This window comes from Chelonoidis abingdonii, chromosome 1 (genome assembly GCF_003597395.2).
Source record: "Chelonoidis abingdonii isolate Lonesome George chromosome 1, CheloAbing_2.0, whole genome shotgun sequence".
Lineage (NCBI taxonomy): Eukaryota > Metazoa > Chordata > Testudines > Testudinidae > Chelonoidis > Chelonoidis abingdonii.
In genome coordinates, this window is record NC_133769.1 from 87,112,256 (window position 1) to 87,130,987 (window position 18,732).

General features: G+C 42.1%; 1 protein-coding gene and 1 long non-coding RNA gene across 5 annotated transcripts in view; one reads left to right on the plus strand and one right to left on the minus strand.

Annotated features, from left to right (window-relative positions):
• CRADD (CARD and death domain containing adaptor protein) overlaps positions 1–18,732 on the plus strand; it is a 113,807-nt gene that overhangs the window by 39,536 nt on the left and 55,539 nt on the right. The window lies entirely within an intron of this gene.
• LOC116821584 (uncharacterized) overlaps positions 1–18,732 on the minus strand; it is a 28,810-nt gene that overhangs the window by 5,850 nt on the left and 4,228 nt on the right. The window contains exon 2 of the long non-coding RNA XR_012656090.1: positions 1,099–1,158. This is a non-coding gene — a long non-coding RNA (uncharacterized LOC116821584). The remainder of the gene's footprint in view (positions 1–1,098; positions 1,159–18,732) is intronic.

The following is an 18,732-nucleotide window of genomic DNA, read 5'->3' on the forward strand; positions in this document are numbered from 1 at the left end:
GTCCATGCTGGAGCTCTTTTTGGATTTGGGACTGCATCGCCACCCGTGCTGATCAGAGCTCCATGCTGGGCAAACAGGAAATATAATTCAAAAGTTCGCGGGGCTTTTCCTGTTTACCTGCCCACTGCGTCCGAGTTCAGATTGCTGTCCAGAGCGGTCAGTGGTGCACTGTGGGATACCTCCCGGAGGCCAATAATGTCGATTTCTGTCCACACTAACAGTATTCCGAAGTAATACTATCGATTTTTAGCGTTACTCCTCTCATTTTGTAGGAGTACAGAAATCGATTTAAAGAGCCCTTTAAATCAATTTAAAGAGCACTGTAGTGTGGACGGGTACAGTGTTAAATCGATTTAACACTGTTAAAATCGATTTAACGGCATAGTGTGGACCAGGCTACAGTTGGGAGATCCTTCATTGTAGGCCCCAAAACAGGCTGATGTTTATGGATTATAGCAGGGGTCGGCAACCTCTGGCAGACGGCTCGCCAGGGTAAGCCTTCTGGTGGGCTGGGCCAGTTTGTTTACCTGCCGCATCCACAGGTTCGGCTGATCGTGGCTCCCACTGGCTGCGGTTTGCCGCTCCGGGCCAACGGGGTGGCGGGAAGCCACAACCAGCAAATCCCTTAGCCCGCGCCACTTCCTGCAGCCCCCATTGGCTTGTAACAGCGAACCCCGGCCAGTGGGAGACGTGATCGGCTGAAGCTGCAGATGCAGCAGGTAAACAAACTGGCCTGGCCCGCCAGGGTGCCTACCCTGGCAAGCCGCATGTCAGAGGTTACCAATCCCTGGATTATAATATCAATAAATGACTTCCGCAAACCATGTCCTGATGTGCCATCCATCCAGGTAACACTGTGGTTGTTAAACTCTGTCGATATTATGATGCCAGCAGATTTTGCAATATTTGAACCTTGTGACATGCAGTCTTATTATCAGTATTCTAGTTTGGGAATCTGCAATATAATTTTACAGTTACTGTTTCTGGTATCTGAGATTTTAGATCCAAATAGACTCTACATTGAAATGAACTGTCTGCAGAACATACAGGTCATCTTTATATAGGAACATAGGAAATGCTATACTGGATCAGACTTACGGATGGCCAGTACAGTATCTTGTCTGTAATATTGACCAGTTCCAAATGCTTCAGCGGCAGCTGAAAGAAACCCCATAGTGGACAGTTAGCGGTGAAATTTCCCATAGGGGAGGTTTCTTAACTGACACCAGTTAATGGCTTGCTAATGTCAAGAAACATGAATAAGCTTATCTTGTTTTTTAAAAAACTTCTATCAGATGTAACAGTAGGTGATCTCTTGGCATGAGTGATATCTTGTGGCAATGAGTTCCACAGGTTAATTCAGCATTGTGTGAAAAGCTGTTTTCTTTCATCTCTTTTAAAATGTTATCTTTTCAGTTTTATTGACTGTTCTTGAATTATCAGGACAGGCCAAGGTGCTGTGCCAGGCCCCTGAAGCAAACCTCTCTGCCTATTCCTCCCAATCTCCCCCAAATAACCTTAACCTATATTTTCTGTATATCTTATAGCTGAGGTTCTCTGATGATTTATGATGGAACCACATATCTGAGCCCCTACCTATGTCAAGTACCGCTCCCCCCTCTCTCTAGCCCTTTTACCATGCCAGATAATCCAGCTGTCCCATTTGGGGGTTTAAGACTATAGAATTATCATAAAGACATGTATAATTTTTATTCCAAATAATATAGTATAGCTGTTACTATTAGCCACATGCAATTGGAACCCTGTTGTTGCTTGGACTGATACATTGATGCCCCTTGGAAATTACACACTTTTCTCTTTTTGTGTCCTTCGCCACTCACGTTTAGGAATAGAATTTCTGTTTCAACTTGAGTGTGCATTCCATGGCACCTGCTAGCTTTGCCACAGCTCCTAGCTGAAATAATCACCCCCTCTAAATCTATCAATGTTGTCTGTTCTCTGCTTTCAGTTGCAGTCTAGGGGATTGTGTGGGGAGCAGGAAGACAGGTTCACCTGAATTTTAATCCCAGCTCTCCCACTGATGTATTGCATGGCTTTGGCAAGTCAACCCTGTATTTGCTTCCCCTTTTGTAAAATGCAGGCAATGATACTTATTCATTATCCCTCCAGGAGCTACTCAGATGTGCTATGAATAAAAGGAGAATGGTCAGCAGGAACTGCAGTTACCTAATTGTACTGGTTATTATGGAGCTTCAGGGGTTAGCACGCTTCTAAATCACTAATTTTTTATTGTCCCCATCCCATACCAGATGAGTTTGAAGTGAGTTTATAATTCTGAGAAACTGGAGTGCTTTTTCATATCGGTACATTTTTTGTGGGGATCGGATATCTCACTAAGGGAGTCAAGCGGTGGGATCCTTAAGCATTTGAAAGCTAGGCGTAGCAGAAGGTGCAATTTATGCTCTTTTAGTACGAATCCATTCTGGGAGGAAGAAAGAATGAGAGAATTGCAAAATGAGGATCTGTCTAATCTGAGTATTTATATATCCCCGGTCATCTGTAGTATATCATGGTATCTCAAACAATTCTTTTTGGTATTTTACTCTGAACTAGGTTTAACTCTTAGTGGAAATTATGGCATAAGAAAATCAATTAGAAGTCCTGGCAAAGCTGGCAGACTTTGTTCAGGGGAAGGACAAGGTTAAATTGGAGATTGAATTACCCTTCCCCAGGAGAGGGCTGTGCCTCTGACACAAACAGAAGAGTACTGAGGTGATATTGGCATTGCAGTTTCCCCATGTTCTCTGGATAAATGGAGTATTTCTATTTCCATCACTGCCATCTCCTAAACCTCATGAATAGCATCAGTGATCCCCAGAATTGTATCTCAAATAGGCAGGAAAAGATCATCAAGAGATCATTGTGAATTGCTTTGAAGTATGAATGCTGCTATTCATGCCTAAATACAGGTGCTTAAGTATTTGTCACTTACATAATATGCCTATGATTTCTACATGGAACACTAGCTCCTCTCCCCATTTTGCATTTTATTTAGTGAAGAGGTGAAATGAAAGTGTCTGAGGGCCTGATCCAGCTTCACTGAAGTCAGTGGGAGTCTTGCCATTTACTTCAGTGGATGTTGGATCAGACCTTGGGTATCTGTATTCATGGACAGAAAGTTGAATGTTGTGCTTCCATTTTGAAGTGGATAAAAGCAACAATTTAAATCAAAGAGCAATTAGATTGAAATAACTTTCAAAGAATAGACCCCGAAAGTTGTGCTGCATTTAGTAGTGTATTTTTCTGTTGGATCAAATCCTGGGCCATTTCGTGAGAAATAAAAAGGTGCAACCAATGTATAGAAAAAGATGGAAAGATAGAAAGGAAAGGGAATTCTGAAGCACAGGCAAAACCATCCTAGGACTAGTGCCTGGGTGGAAAGTGAACAGAGTTTGCAACAAAACACTGGCCTCTTTCCTGTAGTGTTAGTGTGAGGTTATAAAAAGCTTTAGTCATGGAATGTGCTAAGCTAAACTAACAGCCCCAGCTGGAGGGTAAATAACGTGAAGTGGTACAGGCTAGGCACAGGCAATACCATTATCCCTCAGGATACCCATTGAACTTAATGGTAATTAGGTATTTAGGGCATGTCTACACTGCAGCTGAGAACGAGCCACCAAGCCTGGCTAGACAGACTCACACTAGCAGGTCTCAAGCTAATGTGCTACAAATAGCAGTGTGGATGTTTGTGACTCAGGTGGCAGCTCTTAAGCCCACCCAACCCCTTGGTTGTGAGCTCGGGTGGCTAGCTCAAGTCTCTGCCAAAGCCAGATGTCCACACTGCAATTTTAAGCAGGCTAGCTTGAGCCCCACTAGCATGAGTCTGTCTAGCTGGGCTGGAAGGCTCACTCCCACCTGCAGTGTCAACATATCTTCTGAGTAGGTCTACTTATGACAAGTGCTCTGTAAGTACTAAGCATACTGGGTAACATTTTCAAAAACACTGAAGGGACTTAGGAGTCTTTAATTTTTACCCATAATGCATATTTAGTGAGAGGAGCCTGTCCCAGCATTGTGTCCTTTGATTGATGGAAACTTTGAGTTGGAGCATATAAAGAGTTAAAGTTTTTGCAAGCATTGCTCTGAGACACAGGCCCTCCCTTATTGACATTATGCACTTTGTAATATAAAGCAGAGCTATCAAGATAAAATATCAACAACAGTCTATAAACCTTTCTAGGAAAAGATAATTAAAACCATTAAAGGCCATTTCCCATAACTCTCTCTACAGTGTATTATTGACTTCTGTCCTAGAGCTGGAGTGATATTATTACTCACTTCAAGTATGAGTTCTGCTTCTTTTAAAATGGGGGGGGGGGATGTGAAAGCAGCGGCAGTATTTATTTTAACAGAGGTCTTGTCACCAAAGCTGAGGATTATATAGCACTGGTTAAAAATGCATTGATTCTTAGATTCCAAGCCCAGAGGGACCACTGTGATCATGTTGTCTGACCTCCTGTAGAACACAGGTCATAGAATTTCCTGAAAATAACTCCTAGAGCAGATCTTTTAGATGAACATCTAATCTAGATTTAAAAATTGTCAGTGATGGAGACTCTACCATGATCCTTGATAAAATGTTCCAGTGATTAATTTCCCTCTCTGTTTAAAAATGTACACCTTATTTCCAGTCTGAATTTGTCTAGCTTCATCTTCCAGCCATTGGCTCATGTTACACCTTTCTCTGCTAGACTGAAGAGCCCATTATTAAAGATTTGTCCCCCCACATAGATATTTATAGACTAATCAAATCATCCAGGATCCTCTCTTTGAGAAGCTAAATAAATTGAGCTCCTTGAGTCTATCACTGTAAGTAAGGTTAAGATTTTATCATAGTTATTTTTGGCAAAAGTCATGGACATTTTGTGGCCAGTTAAAAATTAATGGGAGCCCTGGCCAGTGTTCCCTCTAATTTTTCCCACCCATGTGCAGAATGAATTTAGTTATGTGCACCAATATGGAGGTGATGTGTGACACATCACCTCCATATTGGTGCACCTAACAAAATTCATGTGGTGGGGGTGGGGTCGAGGGGTTCAGAGTGTAGAAGGGGGCTCAGGGCTGGGGCTGTCATAAACAGATAGCTAAGGGTTAATGTCTGTTTCAGTTGTAAAGGGTTAACAAAACAGGGACCTGGAACACCTGACCAGAGGACCAATCAGGAGACAAGATACTTTCAACTCTGGGTGGAGGGAAGTTTGGGTGTGGGTCCTTTGTTCTGTGTCTGTGTGCTCTCTAGGCTCTGAGGGTCACCACACGTCTCTACAGGCTCTCTAAATTGTCTGTTTCCAATCTGTAAGTACAAGAGTGAAAGACAGTATAGTCTTTTATTTGGTTTTCTTTATGTGCATGTGTAGTTTGCTGGAATATTTTAAATGTATTTTTTCTGATAAGGCTATTTATCCATTTTCATAAGCTGGAAACCCTGTAATATTTCATCTTGATTACAGAGACAATTTTTGTTTTTCTTTCTTTTATTAAAAGTTTTTTGCTTTTAGACTGTTTGATTTTTTTTCCTCGTTGAGGCTCAAGGGATTGAGTCTGTACTCACCAGGGAATTGGTGGGGGAGAGGGAGACAGGAGAACGAAGGGAGAGATAAAATCCTCTTTGTTTTAGATTCACTGAGCTGAATCTGTTTGCCTCTGGTGAGGGGAGAGAGGAGGGGTTGAGGGGGAATCCTCTGGTGTTAGATTCAGGGTATTAATAACAGTAATCTTCCAGGGTAACCTAGGAGGGAAATGGTTTATTCCCCTTTGTTGTGAGACTCAAGGAATCTGAGTCTTGGGGTCCCCAGGGAAGGTTTTTGGCGGACAGAGTGTACCAGACACTGGAATTTCTGGTTGGTGGCAGCACTACAGGATCTAAGCTGATAATTAAGCTTAGAGGATTCATGCTGGTACCCAGATTTTGGATGCTAAGGTTCAGATTTGGGAATTATACCATGACAGGGGCAAAAGGTCGGGGTGTAGGGTGTGAGGGCTCCAGCTGGGGCTGCGGGCTCTGGGGTGGGGATGAGGAGTTTGGGGTGAAGGAGGCTGCTCAGGGGCTATGGCGGGGAGAGTGGACTCCCCCAGCTCTCTTCCTGCAGCAGCACCCGGGCTGAGGGGAGAGGGAGAGGCGCCTCTCTGCGCTGCAGCAGCTCTGGGACTGGAGGATAGGTGCCCCAGCCCCAGCTGGTCCGAACTGGAGGAGGGCTGCCCGGGCCACACCTGGGTCTGGGCTAGGCACCCCTAGTCGTGGCTGGGTCCGGGCCACTCCAACTTTTCCTGGGGCTAGCCCGTGCCATGCCGCAGCAGAGTTGGGGCCAGGGAAGGGGCTCCCTGTGCCCCAGTTGTGGCAGGCTGGGGGCCGGGCTAGGTGGGGACTTGGATGGGGTGCTCCTCCCCCAGCCACAGCAGGTCCCTGGGTGGATTCCTTGAGCACCTGAACAGCCGTAAATGGGAAGGGCTGGGTGTGGGGTTGGGCGATGCATGTCCCAGATGCCAGGGAGTGGAAGAGGTGGGACCGGCCCCTTCTAGCTGCTGGGATGCTGCTCTGTAGCATGGTGGGCTGTTGTCTCCATGAGAGAGCCTTGCTGGGCAGATGGTTCCTGCTCCCAGCCCAGGCTTGGGTGCCAGGGACTAGGGCTGAGCGAGCCAGAGCCCCGCTGCCTCCAGCGTGTTTCCAGCTTGCTTAGCTGCAGTCTCCAGCAGCCGAGTCTGGACAGGGAGCAGAAGCTACCTCCCCAGCCAGGCTCTCTCAGGCAGCTGCTAGGCTGCAGAGCAGCAACTGGAAGGGGCCGGCATTAGAAGTGACTCCCTTCCAATCCCCGCTTGGGCTTCCTTCTGCTAGGAATGTGTTGTGGGGGGAGGGGAGGTCAAGCGCAGAGGGAGGACAAAGCACCCCTCCTGCTGACAATGTCTACATCAGTGGTCCCCAACCTTTCTGTTGCAATAGCATATTCATGTTCCCAGAAGAGTGTGGCAGGCGCTGGATGACCAGCTGCCAAAATGCCACCGAGAAGCAGCAGCATCGAGAAGTGTCACCGCTGAAATTCCGCTGAGAAGCATTGACATTTCCGCAGTGACGCTTCTTGGCGTTGCCGCTTCTAGGCAGCTGCTTGTCCGGCGGAAGCGCTCACTTGTCAGTAGGTGGGCGCACGTAAATGTCCCGGCGGGCGCCATGGCGCCCACGGGCACCGCATTGGGAACCACTGGTCTATATCATCTGTTTTTCCTCTAAATACAGAACAGACATTTATTGAACACTTCTGCCTTTTCTACATTATTGCTGATAATTCTACCATTTACCTCTAGTAATGGGCCAATACTGTTATCAGGTTTCTTTTTGTTCCTAATATACTTTAAAAACTCCATCTTATTGTCCTTAACTCTGCTGGCCATAGATTTCTCCTTGTGTGCCTTTGCTTCCTTTTCCAATTTTCTACAATTCCTAGTTTCTAATTTAGATTCATTACTATCAACTTTTTATTTTTTATTTTTTATTAATTTTTATAGCTGTCTTCTCTTCCTCTCTAAACCGGGTCTGTTTATTAACCAACATGGCCTTCTTTCTTGATTGGGATTATAGATTTTGGGCATCTAGTCAACTGTTCTTAAACAATTGCTAATTATCATTCACATTTTCTGATTTAAATTTTTCCTCCCAGTTCATGTGGCTCAATAATTATGAAAATGGCCATTTTAAAGTATTAAGTATTTATATTACTGGTCTGGACTTTATTCTGTTTGGACGTTATAAACACGGTCAAGTTATGCCATTAATTTTTAATTCTGTGATCAGTTCCTCTCTGTGTCAAGACTAGGTCTAACATAGAATTCTCCTGTGTTGGTTACAGCACTTCTTGAGTTAGGAAATTGTCCTCTATAATAGTTAGTAATTTTATTATTGAATGACAAATGCTTTACACTGTAGATATTTGTTCAATGGTGTAATAATTGCATGACCTAGTGTTAATATATTTTTATGTGGTGCTAAAACGATGTGAAAGAGAGTACACAAATACTTGTGAATTTTTAGAGCTCTTGTGCAAACTACATCAGTTCATGTCACTTGTATTTTTTCTGTATATGTCTGACATTAAAAATAAATAAAGGCTGCACAGTTTGACTCCATTCTGATGTTTATTCGCCTTAAATGAAAGATGATTCTTTTAACTATTTGCCAAGATGAATCCATAGAGGATTTTATAATACTATTGTCCCCATATTTTTAAACAAAAATACTTATAATTTTACAAAAATCTGAGTAAAGATTTTCACTCAGTTGCTGATGTGTATAATCAATTTCTTTCAATATTCCTTCAATCTGTGGTATGTGATTTTTTTTAAAGAGATAATATAAATTTGCCCAGTATTATGCTATTGGGAAATGTATCTCTGTTAGAACATTTGTTTTGTGTTTTGATATCTGAGTGGCATTGGGAAATTAAAACTTAACAGACAATTGTTACAAAAAGACAGTAAGAAAGGCAAACTTGTCCTGCCCCTCACCACTCCTTTTCACAGTAAAGCAGTCCCATTCTTCCACATAATCCTTCAAAGCTGGAAAAGGGTACCTTTTAATCAATGTCTTATATGTGTTCAGAAAGCTGCTGAAGTCAATTATTTGTCAAGGCCTGCTTTGTTGACTTTGTAGGCTCTGCTCTTATATATAGTATATGGGAAGCTTTGCTGCATATCTTGAATATCTGTTGCTGCTTTTACACAGGCAGTAGCATACTTTTCAAAGTACCCATTAATATTTCCTGTATCTCTAGGATTAATATAGAGCCCTATGATTTTGTGTGATTATCCCACCTTGTGATGCTGTTAGGGTTTTATACAATGCTCTTCTGAGTTCAGCGGCATCAGCAGATTTAATGTACAGCAGTGGCTGACTGTGAAGACACCCCGAAAGTTCCCAGTAACAAGAAGAGTGCGAAATATTTTGCTAGCAAGAATCTTTTGTTTTTCATCTTTAACAGTTCTTGATGCCATCTGAGAATGCTGGGAGCTTTCATTTCAGCAACTTAAAATATTTAAATTTAAATGTAAAAATTGCTGCAGATGTTGTGACCCAGGAGCCTTAATCCTGTGGCCGTCACCTAGACTTAATTCCCATTGTTATTAAAGGGAATTTTGCCTGCAACTGCAATATTAGGTTCAGAGTCCTAAATGTGTTCAGTCTTATGCAGTACGGTATGGTTCTTATTAGATAGTATTAGGCAACAGATATGTGACTGTAGTTACTCTGAGCTTTACTGTATATGTTCAGCTAGATAAATTCAGACTGGAAATAACGTGTAAATTTTTAACAGTAAAAGTGATGAACCACTGGAACAATTTATCAAGGGTCATGGTGGCTTTTTCATCACTGGCAATTTTTAAATCAAGATTGGATTTTTTTTAAAAGATCTGCTCTAGAAATTGGGGGAAGTGCTATGGACTGTTTTATGCAGGCAGTTGGACTAGAAGATCACAATCGTCCCTTCTGGTCTTAGAATCTATGAGATTACCTTTGAAAGTGAAGTTTACAAGGTTAAATTTGATCACTTATTCATAGTTCCTGATTGAAAGGCTGAAGTAGGTTAATTTCCGGGGGTGTTTGTTCAGAACTCATCTGCTTTCCCTTTAAATCATTAAACTATCAGCAGTTTTCAATGTACTTTTAAAAAATATATGCTCAGAGCAAAAAAATCAGACTGAAATGCATTTGAAAATAAACATTCCTTAAATCAAAAAGGTACCTACTACGCATTTTCCAACAAGGATTGTTTTGCAAAGTGAGGAATGGTTAACGATTGTGGCATGGTAATTTTCGTGCAAACACAGACCTCCGATGTCTCACAGGAGCCTGAGTAACAGTGCAACAAAATGAAGGTGAAAAACAAATTGAATTAGAAAAAGTAAACATTTTACAACTGAAAAAAAATTCTTCAGCAGCAACCCCTCCTGTAATGTAATCCAATCTGTTTTAATGCTGAGATTTTTCCAAGAAGGCAGGAAACAGTAAAGGGTAAGGCGTTTAAACCTCTGCTGTTTCGTTTACAGATCCCTTCTGTTAATTTAATGTTTCTAGGGAACCAGGACTCTTTTTTTTTTTTTTTTTCCCTTCCCCTTTCTCAGAATCTCTTCTCTAGGAAATATTGAGTGGTACATTGGGAAGCAATCACTGTTTGTTTACAACAGATAAACCAAAGGGCCTGGCTTCAAATACCACACTTTTTTTGAGAAAACAAAACACATCAATGTGTGTTTTTTAACCTTCTCTTATGCAGTTCCAATTTCTTTGCTACATGTTATGTAAAAGTTACCTTTGAAAGAGCTTATATAGACAACTTTTTTTTTTTCCATTTTCAGTGTGTGTTTGCATCTTATAAGTTTGTCTCCCAGTGACATATTACACAAAGTCCAAAAGGTAAACATTAGACAGTTGTGTCTTTTGAAGCACTGTCTAGGGCTTGGTCTGTACTTAATGATTTTTCCAACATAGCTTTAGGAATATGATTTTCTTCAAACTCTGACGGCCTAATGTAGATGCAGTTAGGCCAGCAAAAGAGTGCTTCTGCTGGTATAGCTCATTTATTTGGGGAAAATGGTACAAGCTATACCGACAGAAGAACACTTTTGCCCATATAAACTGCATTTCTATTAGGAGGCTATGTCTGTACTACAAAAGAGTATCCCAGTATAGCTGTACTAGCAAACATACTAATACAGGTTTCAGTCTTTTTTTTTTTTTTTTTTTAATTTCTGTTGGCTCAAAAAGAAGGCTGTATGGATTGGGAAATTAATACAACTTTTGGCTTTTGCGGGGTGGGGCAGTTGTTGGGGAAAGGAAAGACAGAATGAGGATGAGCGCAATCGTTTTCACGAAGGTTGGGCATTTGACGGATCTAAAAATAATTAGACATTTGATCAAATATTGTCCAAAGAATGTCAAAAATGGTCAAATATTGTAAAGCACTAGTTTATTAGAACAGTACCAAAAAAGAAAAAAAAACATTCTGGTCTCTAGTAGGCCTTACCTTGGTAAATAATTATGTGAAATTCCAAAAAAGTTACTTCTGAGCTATTTTAACTCAGAAAAATGGAAACCAGTGAAATTAAGTTAAAAAAATGCACCCATAATTACTACCATTTTTAGCAACATTAGGTTAGCGTTTAAATGTGAACATTATTCAAGATTAGAAAAGAGAAATGAAATTAAACAAATAAAACACGCATAACAACTATAAAAGGAAGTCATTTTAAAATGCATTTATGCTAGGTAGGCAGCAGGCCAAATCTTCAAACCGCTTAATGGCTGTGCATCTATTCTCTTTGTGTTGGAGGAGGAGGTTTAATGGCTCTGAACCTTCCTCTCCCTTCTGAGTTAATTTCTGCATGTTGGTCCACTCAGTTTAGGTTGTGAGCTCTTCATGGCAGGGACCGTGTCTTTTAACATGTTTAATGTGCTTTGTAAACCACCATATACATTGATGGCCTGGTGTACAAATAAAGATATTCATATTTACAATATTCTAGAAGATTCCAGCCAGTCAAGATGCTCAGGTTCCAGTTTATCTTTCTCAACAGGTAGCATTATGTAAGAGTGAGGGATCAAGATATAAGTAGGCTTGTTAACAATTGGCATTATGGTGTAATCCAAAAGGTAAACTGCCACCTACCTCAGGGCATTCTTGCCAGAATATTTGACACTGTTTTACCATGATCAACTAACAGGGGTTGAACTGACCTGTTAGTTGACATTATTTGGCTGGTCAACTGACTGTTTTGCTAAACCTAATCTGCAGCATATCTTTGATTTAACTACCATCTGGCTGCTCTTGGGAAGATTTTAGAAAGACTCTTCTCAATATGATGCAGATCATCCCTCTCTAGATCCACATGTAAAGGGTTACCGCTGAGCACAGATCTCCTCGGTACTGTGTGGAGTTGCGGGAGGGGTCAACCACCTTTATAGCAATGGTTCCACACACACACACCCCCAACCCTTGTGAAGTCCCGTCTTTGTCTGTGGTTCATACAGAATGAAGGAGCAGAGACTGGGTAGGACAGAGGGAAGAGAACCATTGGGAGAGGGCTAGGGCATGCGCTCTTTGACCCAACCCCATGGAGTTTACGGGGGAGAGAGAATGCAACCAGGGGTTATAGTATATTTAACAAAGAGAGCAGCCTTTGATGATCAGCAGCCTTTTGGGGCTGCCGCAGGAACTGCCAATTTATAAATAATCACTGCTCCGCCTGTCTCCACTCCTAGTGATTGCATTACCTATGGGCCATGGCATCAGGCATTGGGTCTCTGTAGGCCCTAGTACCTGGTCCTGTTTCTGGGAAATCATTTCTTCTTCTTCCCTAGTAGTCAGGCTTTGCTTGGGGATCATCAGATGGAAGCAGAGTGTGTGTTAGGGAATAATGTATTACATGCAAACAGGACTATTACCAGTTCAATCGGAGTGAGGAGATGCTAAAGGAGACAGAGTTCTGTGTTCACTGTACTTCAGCAAGATCATTAATAACATAAAAACACATCTCTACCTTATTATTTAGCATCTAGGGATGACTCATTCCATTTGCACTGAAAATATGGTGTGATTTACCAATTTAGGTCATGCAAGGGACACTTGATAATGCTATCTGTCTAGAAGCACCGTCCATACCAGTTATGGAAACAAACTCTGGAAAATAAATTTGCTTTGTGTCTCAAATTTGCAAAATAAGCATGTGCTTCCCCCTCCCTCCCCTGCCGTCAGATTTTTCTTTATCTTGCTTCCCATTGTGTGTAGGCTGTTCAGTGCTGGGCCTGTAATAACCAGACACGCAGGCTGCTAGTCAGTGTTGCCAGAGCTCCCTGGTGTGTTAAACATCTGCAACAGCATATATCGTGTTTAAATTTTTTAAAATGGAAGATAGGATTAAAAAATTTAGGTTTTTCTATAACAGCAGGAAGATGTGATTGGATTCTGTGGATTGAATCTATATTTTCATTATGATAGGGTTATTTATGCTTTTGTGCTACCATATGAAGAGTTCCTTCTGCTCCCAAATCATGGAACTGATACTACAGCAAACCCTTCTTGTTGTAGCTCAGGTGACTTAAAGGAGCAATGGTGGTTTATACCAGCTGAGCGTCTGTCCCTGTATCTTCATTTTAATGACATCTATCATTGTTTTAAATACATGGGCCTCCATCCTGCAAGGAGATGCACATAGGCAACACTGCCTCTCCTTCCCATGCTAGTGCAGTTACTGAGGGTCTGCTCAGGTGCAGGGTGTGATGGGTTGGGTCACAGAGGCCCCCTTGGGACTGTCACCTGATGTGCTGAGACTACCTCTGAGCCTATTTTCCCTGCCAGCTTGGGACTTCAGAACCCTGCCTTGTTGAGCCAGACATGTTAGCCTGCTGCAAACACAGACCCAGGTATGAACCAAAGCTGCAGACTTAACTGAAAACAGCTTAAGAAGTGCTCCTATCTCCAGCACCCAGATACCCAGTTCCTAATGGGGTCCAAACCTCAAATAAATCCATTTTACTCCGTATAAAGCTTTTACGGGCTAAAGTCATGAATTGTTCTTCTATAACACTGCTAGAGACACACAGCTGTTTGCTCCCCAGGTATTAGTCACTAACTCTGGGTTCAATAATAAGCAAAAGTTATTTTATTAAATATAAAAAGTAGGATTTAAGTGGTTCCAAGTAATAACAGACAGAACAAAGTAAGTTACCAAGCAAAATAAAACAAAAACATGCAAGTCTAAGCCTAATACATTAAGAAACTGATTACAGATAAATCTCATTCTCAAGAGATGTTGCAATAAGCTTCTTTCACAGACCAGACTCCTTTCTAGTCTGGGCCCATTCCTTTCCCCTGGTACAGTCCTTGTTCCAGCTCAGGTGGTAGCTAGGGGATTTCTCACGACTGCAGCCCTTTTGTTCTGTTCCACCCCCTTATACAGCTTTGGCACAAGGTGAGAATCTTTTGTCTCTCTGGGTCCCCACCCCTCCCCTAAATGGAAAAGCCCCAGGTTTAAGATGGATTCCAGTACCGCATGACATGGTCATATGTCTGGTGAGACCCCAAGCCTTCATTCTACCTGACCAGACTCACAGAAAGGCTTGCAAGTAAACATTGTCATTTCCAACCAGTTGTCCTAGTTGATGGGAGCCATCAAGATTCCAAACCACCATTAATGGCCCACACTTTGCATAATTACAATAGAAGCTCAGAGTTATATTTCATATTTCTAGTTCCAGATATAAGTATGATACATTTATACAAATAGAATGGACACACTGAGTAGATTATAAGCTTTGTAATGATACCTTACAAAATATCAACTTTTGCATGAAGCATGTTCCAGTTACATTATATAAACACTTTAGCATATTTTCATAGAATCATATGGAGTGCAACGTCACACAGGGAATCTATCTGTGCCATCTCTTTGTAGGATCCACAGTCAGTAAGATGGTTGACTGATAATTCCTTATAAAAATAAACACAGAGTTTACCATCTGTAGTTCAGGAGCTAATTCAAGTGTTACATTGGAGGAGACTTTGTTAAATATACACCAAAGAGCTTAAGCTATTTTCTTGTATTAGGGCTAGTCTACACTGGCAATGCTAAAGTGCTGCCGCAGCAGTGCTTTAATGCGACTTATGTGGTCGCAGCAGGACGCTGAGAGAGAGCTCTCCCCACGCTCTAAAAAACCCACCTCCACGAGGGGCGTAGCTACCAGCGCTGGGAGCGCGGCTCTCAACGTTGGGTCTATACAGGCGCTTTACAGCTCTGAAACTTGCTGCGCTCAGAGGTGTGTTTTTTCACACCCCTGAGCAAGAAAGTTGTAGTGTTGTAAATTGCCAGTGTAGACAAGCCCTTAGGTATGTTACATTGTTGTTAGTTTTCTGTCATATGCAGTTTTAGACTACAAAATATTAGAGAGGTAGTCAGATAGTTTAGGCCCAGAAGATATGGCTTGGGTATATAATTCTTGTAGTTATTGCATAGCTTATTATTTGTAGAAATATATATGTGTTTATATATACTTGTACATATGTATGGGCCTGATCCTGCAGATATTTGTGTGTATGAATAGTCCAGCTAGTCAACATGGCTACTTGTGTGTGTACTCATGTAAGTAAGGGTTTGCAAAACATAGTTATGTGTTTGTATATACAGGCCATGATAAATCATAGCGAACACTTTATTTGGTAAAAATAGAAAGCAACCTTCATCTTGACTCAGCTAGAAATCCTAGTGCAATTTTTAAACACTATGGTGACCTCTGTCAATCCTAGGTTTTTATTAAGTGCCTATCTTTGTGGTATGTAACTGGTTCTCTTTCAGTATCTGAAGAAAAAATCAGATCCATTTTTGGGAAAGAAACCAGATGTTTTATTTGAATTTTAAAATTTTATCAGTCTGCTAGTTGGTGGGAGTGGGAGGAGTAGATTTTTCAGGAGTTCAGGTTACTGTGTGTGGAAGTCTGGGCATGGGCAGCAGAATTGGGAGCGGAGAATCAAATGACAGGGGATCAAATCTGGGTAAGGGATAAGCTGAGTGGAGGAAACCAGGCTGAGGAAGAGCTGAAGCAGGTATCAGCACTGGAGAAGGAACAGCATGAGATGTCAAGGTGAGACAAACTGGGGCAGAAGGAAAGACGGACCTGGGCGGCGCACAAGAAAAAGGGGAATCTCAGAACAGCATACCAGGGAAGAGGCCTGATATTTGCTCCCTGGAAGATGTGCAAATGTGAAATTCAGTGTTTTTTGTCAAGCTATAAGGATGTAAGTTCTTGCTAACTTCTATCTCTGGCTTTTCTGTGGTCTGAGGTAGACAGGCCTGCCTGCACTCTAGCCATGCAGCTTGTTCCCTTCTGGTTCCCTGCAGAGAGGCTTTTGTGTGAATAAGGGAATGAGGTCATGGAAGGGACATTCTCTCTTCTCTCACCTCCATCTGCTGCCTTCTCTTCTGCTGTGCTTCTAGGTTTTGACATGGCTTCACCCATTCTCAATTTTATGACATTAAATAACATTGCAAGTTTAAAGCACAGGAGCGTTGCTTGGTGGAGATAAAAGGTAGCAATTAGTATTAACTGATTGATAACATTCTTCTGCTGTCATCATTTTTTCTTCCAAATTTAAAACCTCCCAGAACCTTACACCTCCTCCCCTTGCAGGATCTGTGCAAGGGTTACTGTAGTCGTCCCCCATCAGTCTCATTTTGGTGTGGGGAAGAAGTGTGTTAGGATAGACCTGTGGCTTCCAGGGGTGACTGAAGTTGATGTGTATGTTTTCCATTCCTGCATCATGCAGCTCTGTCCCTGCCGCAAATGGATTGGGGGTTTCCTGCAACTCCCTTGTGCAGCTAGACCAGCCACCCTTAAATCTGGTCAGGCTGCAGCACATCATCTTTATGCAGTCCTCTGGGGTAGTTTTGCCCCTTAGTGGTGTGTAAACAAGGTTGCCAATTTTGGTTGGAAGTATTCTTGGAGATTTCATTAAATGACTTAATCTTTAATTCCTGGAGACTCCCGGCCAATCCTGGAGGGTTGGCAACCCTATCAATATTTGGCTAAACTCGGCCAACAGAAGGGCTTGTTTTATTCACAAAAGGCCAAAGACTGACCCATCACATGAAGGAATCCAGAAGAGTGTTAATGTGAGTGCCTGTATCCTGGCTGTCAGTGGCCTCATGCACAGCATGAGTGGTTAGGCCTACACAGAGTAGGCCTAATCTGTACTCTGTGTGTATATCTGCATAACTGCCATTGTCAGGCCAGGGGGCACATGTGCGCTGATGTGGGGATTGCAATAGCCCAGTGGTTCTCAAACTGTGGGTTGGGACTGCATGGGGGTCACCAGGGCTAGCTTACTTTTGTTGGGACCCGGGGCTGAAGCCTGAGGCCCACTGCCTGGGGCCAAAGTTGAAACTCGAGGGTTTCAGCCCTGGGCGATTGGGGCTCAGGTTACGGGCCGCCCACCAGGGGCTGAAGCCCTTGGGCCCATGCCACCTGGGACAGTGGGTCTCGGGCTTTGGCCCCCTCTACCTGGGGCAGTTGGATTCAGGTGGGCTTGGGGTTTGGTCCCCCATCCTGGGGTTGTGTAGTAAATTTTGTTGTCAGAAGGGGGTCGCGGTGCAATGAAGTTTCAGAACCCCACCCTAGGCCTCTCCTTTGTGGCTCTTGTACACAGCAACTTTATTTCGTTGTGGGTTTGTTGGGAGCCAGAATTAGGATGTTAAATTTTGGCTGGCTGTGTTCCAGGCATACAGAGTTTGGCCCAAAATATACTATGCAGGGCATCTTAATTCACAGTTGCTGTTTTAAAATTAAGATGCTCATGGGTATTTAATTTATATATCAAATAAAACAATTTATGATGTTGCAATTTGGGCTCTGTCACTGTATGCTAATATAGTGATCCTTATTTCTACACAGGCATTTTATGAACTGCATCAGGGTTCTTGTTTTTTTAGTTTTTGAATTCCACATTTCAAGGTTATTTCCCCCCACGTTTAATATTCTGTGATTAGATGGTACTGAAACCGAGAACTTCTAGCCTTTTAAAAAAAATATTATTATTATTATTATTTATTATTATTTTAAAGAGAGTGGGATTTAAATGTAGAATATATTTTTATAAAAACTGAAGATGATGGGAGTCTGGAGCTAAAATTGAGTGAGAGCTGCAGCTTTACTGTCGCTTAAGCGCATAACAATATGGCTGAATTTGGCCTCTTGACTTTTTACCACTAGGCACTATTCACTATGGGGCGTTGTGACTGTGACTGAAACCATTTGAAACATGGTTATGTTTGTAACATGACTTTTGTCTATACTAGATACACTTACACTTACAAACAATGGTACTAGTCCTGCAAACTGAGCCACATGGGTCAACTCAGATGCCCATGTAGATCAGCTTGCAGAATTAGGGCTTATGTTGTTGACACTGTTACACTGTGTTATAGTCCTGCAGGGGGCTGAGTTTATAGCCGAGCTGGGCTAGCTCTACAAATGTTTTCCATAACCATTTAAGCGTGAAAGTGGCTTTGTTTGAATCACGCTTAAATGTTCTCCCTCCCCCTTTTGAGGTTTACTCTCTGTGAACTTTCAAGAACATAAGAACGGCCATAATGGGTCAGACCAAAGGTCCATCTAGCCCAGTATCCTGTCTTCCAATGGTGACCAACGTCAGGTGCTTCAGAGGGAATGAACAGAACAGGTAATCATCAAGTGATCCATCCCCCAGTTGCCCATTCCCAACTTTTGGCAAACAGAGGCTCGGGACACCATCCCTGCCCATCTTGGATAATAGCCATTGATGGACCTATCCTCCATGAATTTATCTAGTTCTTTTTTGAACACTGTTATAGTCTTCACAACATCCTCTGGCAAAGAGTTCCACAGGTTGACTGTACATTGTGTGAAAAAATATGTCCTTTTCTTTGTTTTAAACCTGCTGCCTATTAATTTCATTTGGTGACCCTCTAGTTCTTGTGTTATGAGAAGGAGTAAATAACACTTTCTTATTTACTTTCTCCACACCTGTCATGATTTTATAGATCTCTATCATATCCCTCCCATAGTCATCTCTTTTCCAAGCTGAAAATTCCCAGTCTTATTAATCTCTCCTCATCCAGAAACTGTTCCATACCCCTAGTAATTTTTGTTGCCCTTTTCTGAACCTTTTCCAATTCCAATATATCTTTTTTTAGATGGGG